General features: G+C 39.9%; 1 long non-coding RNA gene across 14 annotated transcripts in view; it reads left to right on the top strand.

The window, feature by feature from the left end:
* Nucleotides 1-14,064, top strand: part of LOC140634942 (uncharacterized) — a 30,158-nt gene that overhangs the window by 2,884 nt on the left and 13,210 nt on the right. For 3 of the 14 annotated variants that reach the window (XR_012032271.1, XR_012032259.1, XR_012032257.1), the window contains 4 exons: nt 850-4,530; nt 4,754-4,844; nt 5,966-6,053; nt 13,935-14,016. This is a non-coding gene — a long non-coding RNA (uncharacterized lncRNA). The remainder of the gene's footprint in view (nt 1-849; nt 4,531-4,753; nt 4,845-5,965; nt 6,054-13,934; nt 14,017-14,064) is intronic. The other 11 variants (XR_012032265.1, XR_012032264.1, XR_012032260.1 and 8 more) reach the window with 8 other exon arrangements.

Genomic DNA, 14,064 nt, shown 5'->3' with positions numbered 1-14,064 from the left:
ACAGACTTCCTCTAGGGATGGCTGTTGGCCACCATACTCTTACAGAAGCCTCGATATCAAATGCAGAAGAAACTTCAGAGCCAGGAGGAGGGGCTGGTTTCCTTCCGCATTTTCACACTTGTTCTGAATTCCTCTTGCAAAAGTGGCTACCATTTCTAATGTATTCCATCCATGGCTACTTGCCTCCTTGCTGAGCTGTTCTCTGTTCATGGCTCGTAGCTTCCCATTTCTGTAACATAGCAGCTCCCGCTCTTGGCCTTCCTCTCCAGCTGATCTCATTGCTTCCAGTGACTTCATGGGGTAGGGTTCTAGCTCCTGACCTACCCTTTCCAGTGGCTCTGTCCTCCTCACCCCTCTGCCACCACTCTCCAGTCTTCCTTGGAGGTTGTCAGCACCAGGACATAAATACCTTGGGGATCTTGACTGTATATACACCACTTTGCAACCATGGCTTTCTCTCCTTTCATCTTAATTGCAGAAATATCCTCTAGGGCCGTTATTTTTTACCCCAACTCTTCTCAGAATGGACCACTTTCTTACTAAGAACAGTTTCTGTTTTTTTTTTTTTTTTTTTTTTTTTTTTTGGCTTCCTCATTCAGATTTGGTTCCACTGCCCATGATTAAAATCATGTTTAGACAATACTCTTTATTGCTTCCACTCACCATCCCTATCTAGCAAACACCAACCATCTCTGGGTTCATAGGGAACTATCTAGCCCCAGGGAAGGTTCTAGAAAATATAGAGAGGCCTTGAGGTGGCTCGGCATCCCTTTCATTTTAATTTAGGGCCCTTTCAGTACTGCATTCAAGATGAGTTTGTGGCTATAAACCAAACAACCTTGTTTTTAGGAAGTGAACCCATGCTGACCACTTAATGATTGTTAGGACTCCAGGAACTGGGTCAAGACTCTTCTGGAAAGGTATTGGTGTGCCCATTAGTAGATGTTTTGGGAGGTGGTTATTTGGAAACGAGGTGAACCTTAGGCCTTGGGGCAGGGGGACTTCCTGTGCACTTCAGTCCCTGATCCAAGAACAGGGAGGCAGGGGCAGCCAGGATGATGGGGGATTGGCTTGTGCTCTTGTGGAACTTGGTTTCTTCCCACCAAGGAAATATACTGGTAGGGCAGGCCTCGGGGCGGGGGAGGGGGGGGTCTTTCCAGCCTGAGGGGACGTGTGTGTTCTGTCTCAAGCAATGGTGGGAACATGGAACATGAGGAGAGCAGGACTCCCTGTCAAAGGGGTGTGTGGCTCAGGTGAAAACCTCTCAATTCAGCCACCAGTTCATAGATTAAAATGGCTGCTCGGGTGTTGATTTGAAGAGCAGATTGTGAAGAGCTGACAGTTGTCCTGAGAGAAACTCTCAAACTTCTTCCTTTGTCCTCCGAGGAGACACTGGTGAATCTCAGGCTGCTTGGGAAGAGCAATGGAGCTGAGCTGAGCCCAGGTGCTGAGACTAGCAAGCAGGGATTGGCTTTCAGGGAAGAGCCGGAGGGGAGGGTTCTATGTGTATCTCGCTGTCCCAGGAGTTGTCAACGGGTGAAATCGAGGGGACCAGGTGCTAGTGAAACCACCTCTTGGTGTCCTTGTACATATTGAGGGTGGGGGAAAGCCCCAGGGAAAGCCTTGTGGTGCCTGGTGCTTGACTCCTTAATCCTATTATGAAGATTTGTGTGTCCTTAATTTGATAATTGGGTCAGATTTATACAACACTTAGAGTTATCTGTAAATGGTATTAATTTCAAATAAGAATCAGAATCATCTTATTGAGTTCTTTTAGGGTTGATCATAAAGCTTCCTGAGGAAGAGATATCACTGTCTAACCCCCAAGAATGACCTTCACAGTAGACCTTCCAGGATACTTCAGAGAATGTGCGTCTTCTCTTCCACCATCACACGGAAGGGGTAGCTTGGCCTTCTCCATCCATGTAATGTTGACTATTGAGCTACATCACTTTTTCTTAGGGAATTCTCCTTAGTGTCTCAACCACAATATTTTAACTGTTGTGATGTGTTTGAAAAGGGAAGCACAAGCATTTGTTAGATTCAAGTAACACCTATGGTTGGAACCTCTTTTATGCTTTCTAAAACTAGGTAATACATTTGAGTCCTTAATCTCCTGACTGATTTTGCCTGACTGATTTTATTTTGGTGAAATGGCACTATGGAATTTCAAGGTAAACAAAGGAGGGTTCTTGGAAGTTCTGATGTGTCTCCCCGCATCTTCAGTCACTGAGGTGAACTCACATGGGGTTCTAGATTGTCCGTGGGGGTGGGCCTACATTCCATAGAATTGGGCTAATGGCTTTTCTAAAAAAATTTGTCATTCAAAGTACATTTTGTTTTAATTTGGTACCTCCAAAATCCTGTCCCTCAGACTCTTTCATTTTTCTTGAAGTTAAACAATAACCACCTAAAACACATACTTTTCACTTTTTAAATAGTAAATCAAAGGCTAGGAACTCTCAAAATGAATTGTTGCAAAATTCGATCCTACCACCAGGTGGCAATGTGGTCTCATGTCTTGAGGCTTTTCCCATCATGGAAAACCCAAGTTGAAAATCCACATTTGAAACAAAATCAAACTATTATGTTTTAAATTCAAATTTTAATTACCAAATTAAGGAAATGTTTGTTTTGATTCTAAGGATAAATATAATACTCCTTGCCCCTCCTTGATATAAAGTTTGTTTTTTCCATTATAAAATAATGGGATAATTATAATAATCATGTGGGTGAACCCTTTAATCTTTGATTAAAAGATATTATAGAATAATATCTTTAATTTAATTATTAACTTTCATCTGTGTGACTTAATTGGTCGCAGGTATTAATTTTTTATAATGCCTTATAATTGTGTAAGGTGTTACCTGTTTATTTTTATCTGGTCCTTCACTCAGACGTTGAATAACTTTCTGATTTAATGATTGAAGTTACTAAATTCTAGCTTCGATATCTATCTTCCCTCCCTCCCCAGGTTAACATGTAAATGGCTGCCCTATCTACCAATTGTCAAATGGAAACTCTGGCCAAGGGGAGAGCAAAGCTTGAATATGGGCTTAAAAATAACAGTAACTTAAAAAGCAAAAACTTAAGTTTTTTATTGTAAGAGAGTTAATATATAATTGTCTTTGAATTTATGGTTTTGGAATGCTAATGAGAGTAAAGTAATTTCATTAACATTATTACTTTGATTTATTTATGTAAAGATTTCATTTATTGATTTGAGAGAAAGAGAGAGCACTGAGGGAGAGGAAGTAGCAGATTCACTGCTGAGCAGAGAGCCCTACAAGGGGTTCGATCCCAGGACCCTGAGATCATGACCTGAGCCAAAGGAAGACGTTTAACTGACTGAGCCATCCAGGCGTCCCACATTATTACTTTTAAGACCCAATTTAGCTTTAGCTTTTCTCTGTTCCCAAGCAGGTATTGTATATCCATCTGGTTGTGTGCACACCTGTTTGGAATAGATTTTTTTTTTTTTTACCACAAATTTCTCTGTGAATTTATTGATGATGATATTAGGAACAGATCGCTAGTTCATATTTAGACAATGTTAGAATGAACAATGGAAAAGTTACTAGTTAATCAGTTCCACCACTTCATGAAAACAGAATGGTATTTTATGTTTAGAGTAGTAAAAAGTAACAAGTCTTTCAACTGTTAAATCTCCTTTAAGTAAGGTGAACAGGGAAATTCTAAAAATCACATTTTCTTGACAATAAGCCTTGGTAGAGAAATCTGGATATGGCGTACATTCTAGTAATTCTTAAAACCACACTATAATATGCACATTATTGCTTTTTAAATGCAATTCATTCCCCTTTTTCAAAAATACCTGTGCTACAAATGTACAGGTGTGTGCCCCAAACGAATGGTGCATTGCCTGTGTCCCACCCAGAGGACTTCTGGGTTACAGTGGTGACTCCCGGGGTGGCACAGAGCGGTCTCAGGAATATCTAACACCATGCTGCAGTTTGATGTGCCAACGTAGATTTGTTTGTTGCCATTATTTCCTGCTGTGTTCTTGTGATCAAAATCCTACTTTAGTTGTTTCTTCATAGCACTTATGATTCCTTCTGTGCATGCGTTAACTTTTCATTTGATATGTTAAGGAATGAAGTCAGAATTCGTGTACAGTAGCCCGTGAGTGGGTCAGCTGTTAACAGGTGGTGGTGACAGGTGGCTGAAGAACTGGCTCCAGCAGTTGAGACTTCACACCCCGCGCTGAGGTTGGCATCATCAGAATTTGTCACTGGACACTACCAGTTTCCTGTGGAATCTTCGAAGTGCTGAATGAAAACCACACAGTCAGCCGCTGCCCAGAGGATCTGCTAGGCGTCCGTGGTCTCCGGATTTGGTGGCATTTACATTTCTAGTTGCGTATTTCAGTTTCTGCTTGATTATATACTAATGCTGCAATTTTTTTTCTCTCTTCTATATGTTCTTCTGAAATAGTTACCACTTTGTAGCTCACTTTGGTTGAGGAAGTGTGATGAACTCACACCAGCATCGTGTTAAATTGCAATCCAGGTAAGAAATAGAAATTATTGGCTAGAATGATCGTTTATTTTTAATACGTTTGAAATAAGAAAATTAAGAAGTTATAGCTATTATTAGTTAATTTGCATAATCATTAGCCCCCGCCAATATAAATTGATTTAAATTACTATTTTTGTTAAATAGTAAGATAAATTGAGAAATTTTATAGTAAAGAGAGAGAGATCTGATTTTTAAGAATTGCCTTCTACACTAGGGGTCTTCCAAATGACAGTCCATCAACCAAATCTGGCCTGCCTTTGTTTTTCTTAATGGCCTACAAGCGAAGAATGGTTCTTACATTTTATGTAAGTACCTACATATATTCTCAAATTTACCTGTTGGCCCACATAGCCTAAAACATTTACTGTGTGGTCTTTTTTTTTTTTTTTTTTCGTCTTTAAAGGTTTTATTTATTTATTTATTTATTTATTTATTTATTTATAAATTTATTTTTTATTGGTGTTCAATTTGTCAACATATAGAATAACACCCAGTGCTCATCCCATCAAGTGCTCCCCTCAGTGCCCATCACCCAGTCACCCCCACCCCCCGCCCACCTCCCTTTCTACCACCCCTAGTTCGTTTCCCAGAGTTAGGAGTCTCTCATGCTCTGTCTCCCTTTCTGATATTTCCCACTCATTTTTTCTCCTTTCCCCTTTATTCCCTTTCACTATTTTTTATATTCCCCAAATGAATGAGACCATATAATGTTTGTCCTTCTCCAATTGACTTACTTCACTCAGCACAATACCCTCCAGTTCCATCCACGTCGAAGCAAATGGTGGGTATTTGTCATTTCTAATGGCTGAGGAATATTCCATTGTATACATAAACCACATCTTCTTTATCCATTCATCTTTCGATGGACACTGAGGCTCCTTCCACAGTTTGGCTATTGTGGACATTGCTGCTAGAAACATCAGGGTGCAGGTGTCCCTGCGTTTCATTGCATCTGTATCTTTGGGGTAAATCCCCAGCAGTGCAATTGCTGGGCCATAGGGCAGATCTATTTTTAACTCTTTGAGGAGCCTCCACACAGTTTTTCAGAGTGGCTCCACCAGTTCACATTCCCACCAACAGTGCAAGAGGGTTCCCCTTTCTCCACATCCTCTGTTTGGAATAGATCTTACTAAATACAAAAAGTGCCTGTGCTCCAACATACTACCCTAGCTAAGAGCCAAGGATGAAGAAGACAGCTTTGATGAGAATCTTCATCTGAATGCTTGAACTGCATCTGGTAAAATGGCCACCCAGTATGGGTGCTAGCCAGTGGGGGTAGAGGAAGGCTCGAGTGTACAGGTTAGGAATAAAGTAGGTGAATCAAGGGTGATTCACATACTGAATGAACATCTACTCTGTGGCTGTCAGTTTACCTACATTAGCTCAGGCAGTCCTTCTAACCAATCAATATCCTTCCCTTTCACAGGGGAGAAAACAGGTTTACCAGGTGTGGTAGGCAGAAAAATGGCCCCTGAAGGTCCACATCCTAATTCCTGGAAACTGGCTATATTATGGTACGTGGCAAAGAGGTTAAGGTAGCAAATGGAATAAGGTTGCTAAGCATCTGACTTTTAAATAGATCATCCATATTATTGGTGGGCCCATGGTAATCACAGGTCCTCACCACTGGGAGAGGGTGAACTAGGGATATGGTAGTGTGTGAGTGCCTCTGCCTAAGGCTGCTGACCTGAAGGTGGCAGAGGACGCTACAGTCCAAGGAATGAAGAGGCATCTAGAGTCTAGAAAAGGCAAAGAAACAGATTCCTCTCTAGAGCCTCCAGAAGGGATACCACCCTGCAGATACCTTGATTTTAATCCAATGAGACCCATTTTGGATTTTTGACCTCCAGACTGGTCAGACAATAAATATTACTTGTCTTAAGTCACTAAATTTGTGGTGACCTGTTATAGCAGCCACAGGAAACTATCGTATACAGTAATATATAGTTATATAGTATAGCTTACACATGCAGTGTACAGTGATTCCAGTGATATCATGGCTCAGAGGACTGGGAAATGTAATATTATTGTTTTATGGATCAAGTGATAGTTCTCACCATCCTCCACTGCTAGGTAGAGGATGAGTTGGAGGGGGTGTTCACATTTCTGTTCTATTTGAAATCTAGTCTTAATCCAATAACTAAAAAAATCCTTGCAGGCAGTGCTGTTTTTTTAAATTGAGTTATAATTGACATACAAAATTATATTAGTTTCAGGTGTATAACATAGTGATTCACATTCCATACATTACTCAGTGCTCACCATAAGTGTAGTCACCATCTGTCACCATACAAGCTAGTACAATATTATCAGTTAAACTCCCTATGCTCTATATTATATCCCTGTGTCTTATTTATTTTATAACTGAAAGTTTGTACTCCTTGATCCCTTTTACCTGCTCCCCCGCCACCAGCCTTCCTCCTCATTGGCAACCACCAATCTGTTCTCTGTATTCATGAGTCTGAGTTTTGTTTTGTTTTTTAGATTCACATAAGTGGAATCATGCAGTATTTGTCTTTCTCTGTCCTACCGTCCTTAGAACAGTACTTTCAAGGTCCTTCCATGTAACACATGGCAATATTTCATTCTTTTTTATGGCTAGGTAATATTCCATTGCAAGTATGTATACCACATCTTCTTTATCCATTCATCCATCTGTGCACACTTTGGTTGTTTCCATATCTTAGCTATTGTAAATAATGGTGCATTGAACTTGGGGGGTGCATATGTCTTTTCCAGTTAGTGTTTTTGTTTTCTTTGTATAGATATCCAGTACTGGAATTGATGGATCAAATGGTATTTCTATTTTAAATCTTTTGAGGAAATTCCATACTGTTTCCAGAGTGACTGGATCAATTTACAGATCCACCAACAGTGCATGAGGAGGGATCCTTTCTCTCCACATCCTTGCCAACACCTGTTTTTCCTGGTCTTTTTGATGGTAGCCTTTCTGACACATGTGAGGTCTCATTGTGGTTTTGGTTTGCATTTCCCTGATGATTAGTGATGTTGAGCATCTTTTCAATTGCCTTTTGTCCATCAGTATGTCTTTGGAAAAATGTCTATTCAGATCTTCTGCCCATTTTTAAATCTTATTTTTTGGTTATTGATATGTATAAGTTGTTTATATATTTTGTATATTAACCCCTTATCCAATATATCATTTGCAAATATCTTCTACCATTCAGCGACTTACTTTTTTGTTTTGTTGATGGTTTCCTTTGCCATGAAGGGCTTTTTAGCTTGAGGTGGTTCTGTTTGTTTATTTCTACTTTTGTTTTCCTTGTGTTTGGATCAGATCCAGAAAATGTTACTAAGACTGATGTCAGGGAGCTTACCACATATGCTTTCTTCCAGGAATTTTATGGTTTCAGGTCTTACATTCAAGATAAGTGGTCCGCTTTCAGTCTTTTGCATGTAGCTGTCCGGTTTTCCCAACACCATTTGTTGAAGAGATATCTTTTTCCAATACATATTCTTGCCTCCTTGTCATAAATTAATTGACCACATATGTGTGGGTTTATTTCTGGGTTCTCTATTTGCTTCCATTGATCTATGTGTCTGTTTTTATGCCAGTGCCATATGATTTTGATTAGTATAGTTTTGCAGTATAGTTTGAAGTCAGAAAGTATGGTATGTCACAGTTTCTTCTCAAGATTGTTTTGGCTACTTGGAGTCTTTTGTGGTTCCATAAATTTTTGAATTATTATTCTAGTTCTATGAAAAATGCCATTGGAGTTTGGATAGGGATTGTACTGAAACCTTAGGTTGCTTTTTCTGGTTTTGGTATCAGGGTAATGCTGGCTTGAAAATGAGTTAGGAGCCATTCTCTCCTCTTTAATTTTTTCTGAAGAAATTAAAAGGTATTTAATCTTTGAATGCCTGGTAGCATTCACCAGTGAAGCTATCTGGTTCTGGACGTTCATTTGTTGGGAGGTTTTTGATTATTGATTCAATCTCCTTACTAGTAATTGGCCTATTCAGATTTTTTATTTCCTCGTGATTCAGTCTTGCAAAACTTTAAATTTCTAGAAATTTTGTCCATTTCTACTAGATTGTCCAGTGTGTTGGCATAGAGTCATTCATGGTAGCCTCTTAGGATTCCTTGTATTTATGTGGTATCAGTTGTAGCTTCTCTTTCATTTCTGATTTTATTTAATGTGCCCTTTCTTTTTGGCTTGATGAGTTTGGCTGAAGGTTTGTTTATTTTGTTTACCTTTTCAAAGAAACAGCTCTTAGTTTCATTAAGCTGTTCTATTGCCTTTTGAGTCTCTATTTCGTGTGTGTGTGTATGTGTATGTATGTATATACATATATATACATATTATTTTTTGAGGGAGAGAGAGAGCAAGTAGTTAGGGGAGGGGCAAGGGGAGAGGGAGAATCTTTTTTTTTTTATAAATTTATTTTTTATTGGTGTTCAATTTGCCAACATATAGAATAACACCCAGTGCTCATCCCCATCAAGTACCCCCCTCAGTGCCCGTCACCCAGTCTCCCCCACCCCCCGCCCACCTCCCCTTCCACCACCCCTAGTCCGTTTCGAGAGGGAGAATCTTAAGCAGGCTCCACACCCAGCACAGAGCCCAGCACAGGGCTAATCTCATGACCCTGAGATCATGACCTGTGCCCAAATCAAAAGTCAGATGCTTAACTGAGCCACCCAGGAGCCCCTATATCATTTATTTCTGTTCTGATCTTTATTATATCCTTCCTTCTATTCACTTTGGGCTTCATTTAGTCTTCTTTGTCTAGTTCCTTTAGGTGTAAAATTAAATTGTGTATTTGAGATTTCTCTTGTTTCTTGCAGTAGACCTGTAGAAATAGTAATAGTAATGAACTCCTCCCAGAGCTGCTTTTATTGCATCCCATAGATTTTGGTATGTTATAGTTCTGTTTGTTTGGGGTTTTTTTTTTTTGGTCTCCACACATTATTTTTATTTCTCCTGTGATTCTTTTTCTGTGACCTAGGGCTTGTTCAGTAATGTGTTGTTCATTCTCCATGTATTTGTAGTTTTTTCCAGTGTTTTCCTCAAAATTGACTTACCACTATGGTCAGAAAAGATGCTTGACATGATTTCAATCTCCTTAAATTTGAGACTTGTTTTGTGGCCTCACATGTGATCTGTCCTGGAGAATATTCCTTGTGCACTTGAAAAGAGTGTAAATTCTGCTGCTTGTGGATGGAATGTTCTGTACATATCTTTTAATATATCTAGTCTAATGTGTTGTTTAAAGATGATGTTTCCTTATTGATTAATAAGGAAATCAGTCTGTCTGGATGACCTTTTCATTGATATAAGTTGGCTAGTAAAGTCTCTACTATTATTGTATTGCTATCAGTTTCTCCCTTTAGGTCTGTTAATATTTGCTTTAGTATCATATCCTTTCAGCTTAAAAAAAGTCTCTTTAACATTTGTAAATACAAAGCTGGGACGCCTGGGTGGCTCAGTGGTAAAGCGCCTGCCTTTGGCCCAGGGCATGATCCTGGAGTCCCGGGATCGAGTCCCACATCAGGCTCCTTGTGTGGAGCCTGCTTCTCCCTCTGCCTGTGCCTGTGCCTCTCTCTCTCTCTCTCTCTCTCTCTCTCTCTGTGTCTCTCATGAATAAATAAATAAAGTCTTAAAAAAACAAAACAAAACAGGGCAGCCCCAGTGGCTCAGTGGTTTAGCACCACCTTCAGCCCAGGGTATGATCCTGGAGACCCAGGATCGAGTCCCATGTCAGGCTCCCTGCATGGAGCCTGCTTCTCCCTCTGCCTATGTCTCTGCCTCTCTCTCTGTGACTCTTGCGAATAAATAAATAAAATCTTAAAAAAAAAATGAAAAAAACAAACAAAAAACAAACCATTTGTAAGTATACGTGCACCCAACATAAGTGTACCAAAATATATAAAGCAAATACTAACAATACTGATGAACTTTTGCTTGTCTGGAAAAATCTTTATGTCTCCTTTAATTCTGAATAATAACTGTGTCAGTACAGTATTCTTGGTTGGAAGTTTTTTCCTTTTAGCACTTTGAATATGTCATGCTATTTTTTTTTCTGGCCTGCAGAGTTTCTGCTGAGAAATCTGCTGATGGCCTTATGGGGTTTCCTTTTTACATATTAAATTTTTGTTTTTTTTCCCCCTGCTTTTAGGATTCTCTCTTTATCGTTAACTTTTGACACTTTAATTATGTGTTTTGGTGTGAATCTCTTTGGATTAATAATTTTTTGGAACTCTCTGCAATTCCTGAACCTGGATGTCTTGTTCCTACCCTAAGTTAGCGACATTTTCAGCCATTATTCCTTCAAACAAGTTTTCTTCCTTTTTCTGTCTCTCTTTTTCAGGGACCCCAATAACGCAAATGTTATTCTACTTGATGTTGTCCCATTCCTTGAAGTTATCTTTACTAAAGAAAATTTTTTCTTTTTTCTGCTCTGTCTTGGTGAGTTATATTAGTTTGTTTTCTAGCTTGCTGATCTGGTTTTCTGCTTCATCCAGTCTGTTACTGAACCCCCTTAGTGTGCTTTTCAATTAAGTTATTGTATCCTTGAGCTCTGAGACTTTTCTTTTTTAGCTCTTGGACTTCTGTTAATACTTTCTTATATGTCCTGTCTCTTTGTTGAAGTTCTTACTTTGCTGAAGTTCTTAGATGTTCATCATTTTTCTCCTGAGTTTGGTGAGGATCTTTATCATTACTTTGAATTCTTTATCAGGTAGGTAACTTGTTTTCATATCATTAAGGTCTTTCTCTGAGATTTTTATCTTGTTTTTTGTTTCTTTTTATTTGGAACATATTTCTTTGCTTCCTCATTTTGCTTGACTCTCTGTGTTGTATTTATTAGGCAAAGCAGCTACCTGTCTCAGTCTTAAAGGAGTGGTCTTGTGTAGGTGATGAAACTTCCTATTCAGCCTAGCCCTGGCTCTTATCTCTTGAGGCTTTGTGATTGTCTAACTTGCTTGATGTATTCTTGATATGTCCTCATTGTTGAGGGTGAGCCAAGACATGTCTTGATGTGGTCTTTTCATCCTGTGTTATGAGGAAGCAGTTCATCTAGTTTTCAGAGGGAAATAATCTGTATGTAACTATAGATTTGGTATGTCCATGGAAGGAGATGAATTCAGGATCTTTCTAAGCCACCATCTTGTAGAAGTCTCTATAAGGCCGCGTTTTTGTTTTTAGTAATTGTTGACTTTTTATTTCTTCTTTGGCCACCTGCTTTCTTCTGATGCAGTGTGTGTGTGTGTGTGTGTGTGTGTGTGTGTGTGTGTGTTTGTGTGGTGATTTGCTGGCAGTGGGGTAAGGAGTTCCTCCTGGGGAACTTTGGAGCCTTGTTAAGTGGGACTTTGGTGGGGCTGCTGCTCTATATTGGTTACCTGTAGGCAGGCCCAGTCTGTGCCTTCATGGAGAAATTGCACACTAGGCTTCTCCCCCAGCTCTGCATATTTTTTCATTTAGAAGGTAGCCCATCCTCTACAGATACTGCTGCTCCAGTCAGAACCATGGCATCCATGATCTGGGAAGGCCCTGCTATCTGACTGCTGGGCTATTGTCTTGCATCCCTCAAGTATTCTTACAGAGGGTCTCAGAGCTCACTGGCCTTCTGTCCCCTCACTGCCCAGCCCTCCTCTGTGCTCTGAGCTGTAGTCTGAACTTACATCCTCTCTTGCACCCCCAACTCCTAGTCTAGACATAATGATGTGTAGAGGGCAGACTTTATTTGAGTTCTCTAACTGTAGTCCTTTATAAATAAAATCGTAATACTCTTCCTAGTAGGGAAGCCTGTTTTTCAGGACTTTTGTCCGACTAAAGGTCCATACACTTGCCTTTTCTTTCTCCAGAGCAATAAATCTGGAAACTACAGAGGAAGATGCTTTAAAGGAAGGTATTTAAGTGCATGCTTTGAGAATTGCTATAAATATCTCTATGGCACAATGTTTTGTATTGGTGTCAGCCTATCCATAGTAATGCTATTGGTGAGGAATGCCTAGGGCACTTACTTGGGCCAGTACTACTGTGGCGAGACCCTATAGACATTTCTCTCAGCCAGAGTCAATGTTATGGCCAGACTGGCTCTGTGATTGTTATTATGATTGCAAGATGCACCTAAGCAACAACAATCGGGGAACTTTGGGGAACTTTGATAAAACAAGATTTATTATCACAAGTCCTGGAAGGTACATGGCATACCTGGGGCCACACAATGAGGCTGTGGAGAGAGACAGAAGGAGAGAGTGCAGAGCTGAGGTTTTGACTTTACTGGGGTCAGGGAAGGAATGCCTAAGGTTATGCACGTTTACTACTTATTAGCAAATTTAAAATGTAAGAAGAGCAGGAATTTAGGCACTAGAAGGGAAAAGTGGGGTCTCACAAGTGGTCAGTTTCCTAGGTTTCCCAGGGCTTCCTGAAAAGGGAGATTCATGGGTGGGACAGCCTGGCTCTTTATCTAGTTGTGTAGCTGGTGATGTGTTTATTTGAGATGGATGTCTTTGAAGTGCCCTAATAATCAGAAGCTAATTGTCATGTGCTTAATCTACCCAGAGGCTGAACTGGGATTGGGGACTGAGTGACTGTTCTCAAAGAGATGACTTCTCACACCCTATAATGCCTGGGAAGGTGGAGAGAGGCTAGAAAGTCTCTGAGTAGGAAAAGCTGGTCCTATGGCCAGCATCTGGAGGAGAAGGGTCGATCATATCTCCCTCCTCTAATTACAGAGGCCTCTTTCCCTTTGCCTGGCATGGTTTACTAGGAAGAAGGGAATTACCAGCATTCTCTAGAAGGGGTTGATTCTGCTGAAGCCTGTCTGTATTAGAATGAAGAGCAAGGGCAGGGGCTGAGGTGCCATTGGGAATGTCTGCTTCTTATTACCTTGTGTAGGGGAGAGAGAGGCTAAATAGAGTTCATTAGCATCATTAGATAGTTTATTCTAAGAATGAATAAATGCATTTCCTTGACCTACCTCAATGGAGAGGAATGAAGCCTCAGGACATTTTCAATTCAAAAGATCTGATTTTAACTTTTGGGGAATAGTTTTATGTTTACTTCTTAACATACCATTTCTAATGATGTTTTTTGACTTCTAAGAGAACATTTTTTATTGACCATAAAGAATAAAACAATCTCTGTGGTGTCCAAACCATGTGTCACAAATTCAGCCTAGAAGCATCTGTGCAGAGTGAGCAAACAAATTACAGAGAACCACCACCATACAGACTTTTATAGAATAAAATACAACTTTTAAGAGATGTTTACTGGTCAGAATAAAGGTATTTTGGAAATCCAAGAAAACATTACAATGAATTTTTACAAAGTTAGGATAATGGATTCCATGTGGAATTAGTCTTGTGGAGTGGCAACATTACCACTGGCTGACCCAATATCCATTCTCTCCTTTCATTCCACTGACAGAACTCTGCTAAAAAAGTGACATTTCTTGGCCTCCTTCATAGTTGGGTGGAGAGCCATGTGACAGAGCTATGAACAATCAGAAGTAAGTGGAAGGCTGCTGGGAATTTCTGGGATGTTTAACTTTCTTATT

This window comes from Canis lupus, chromosome 6 (genome assembly GCF_048164855.1).
Source record: "Canis lupus baileyi chromosome 6, mCanLup2.hap1, whole genome shotgun sequence".
Lineage (NCBI taxonomy): Eukaryota > Metazoa > Chordata > Mammalia > Carnivora > Canidae > Canis > Canis lupus.
Note: the sequence above shows the minus strand (reverse complement) of the source record. Positions and strands in the feature narration are given on the sequence as shown.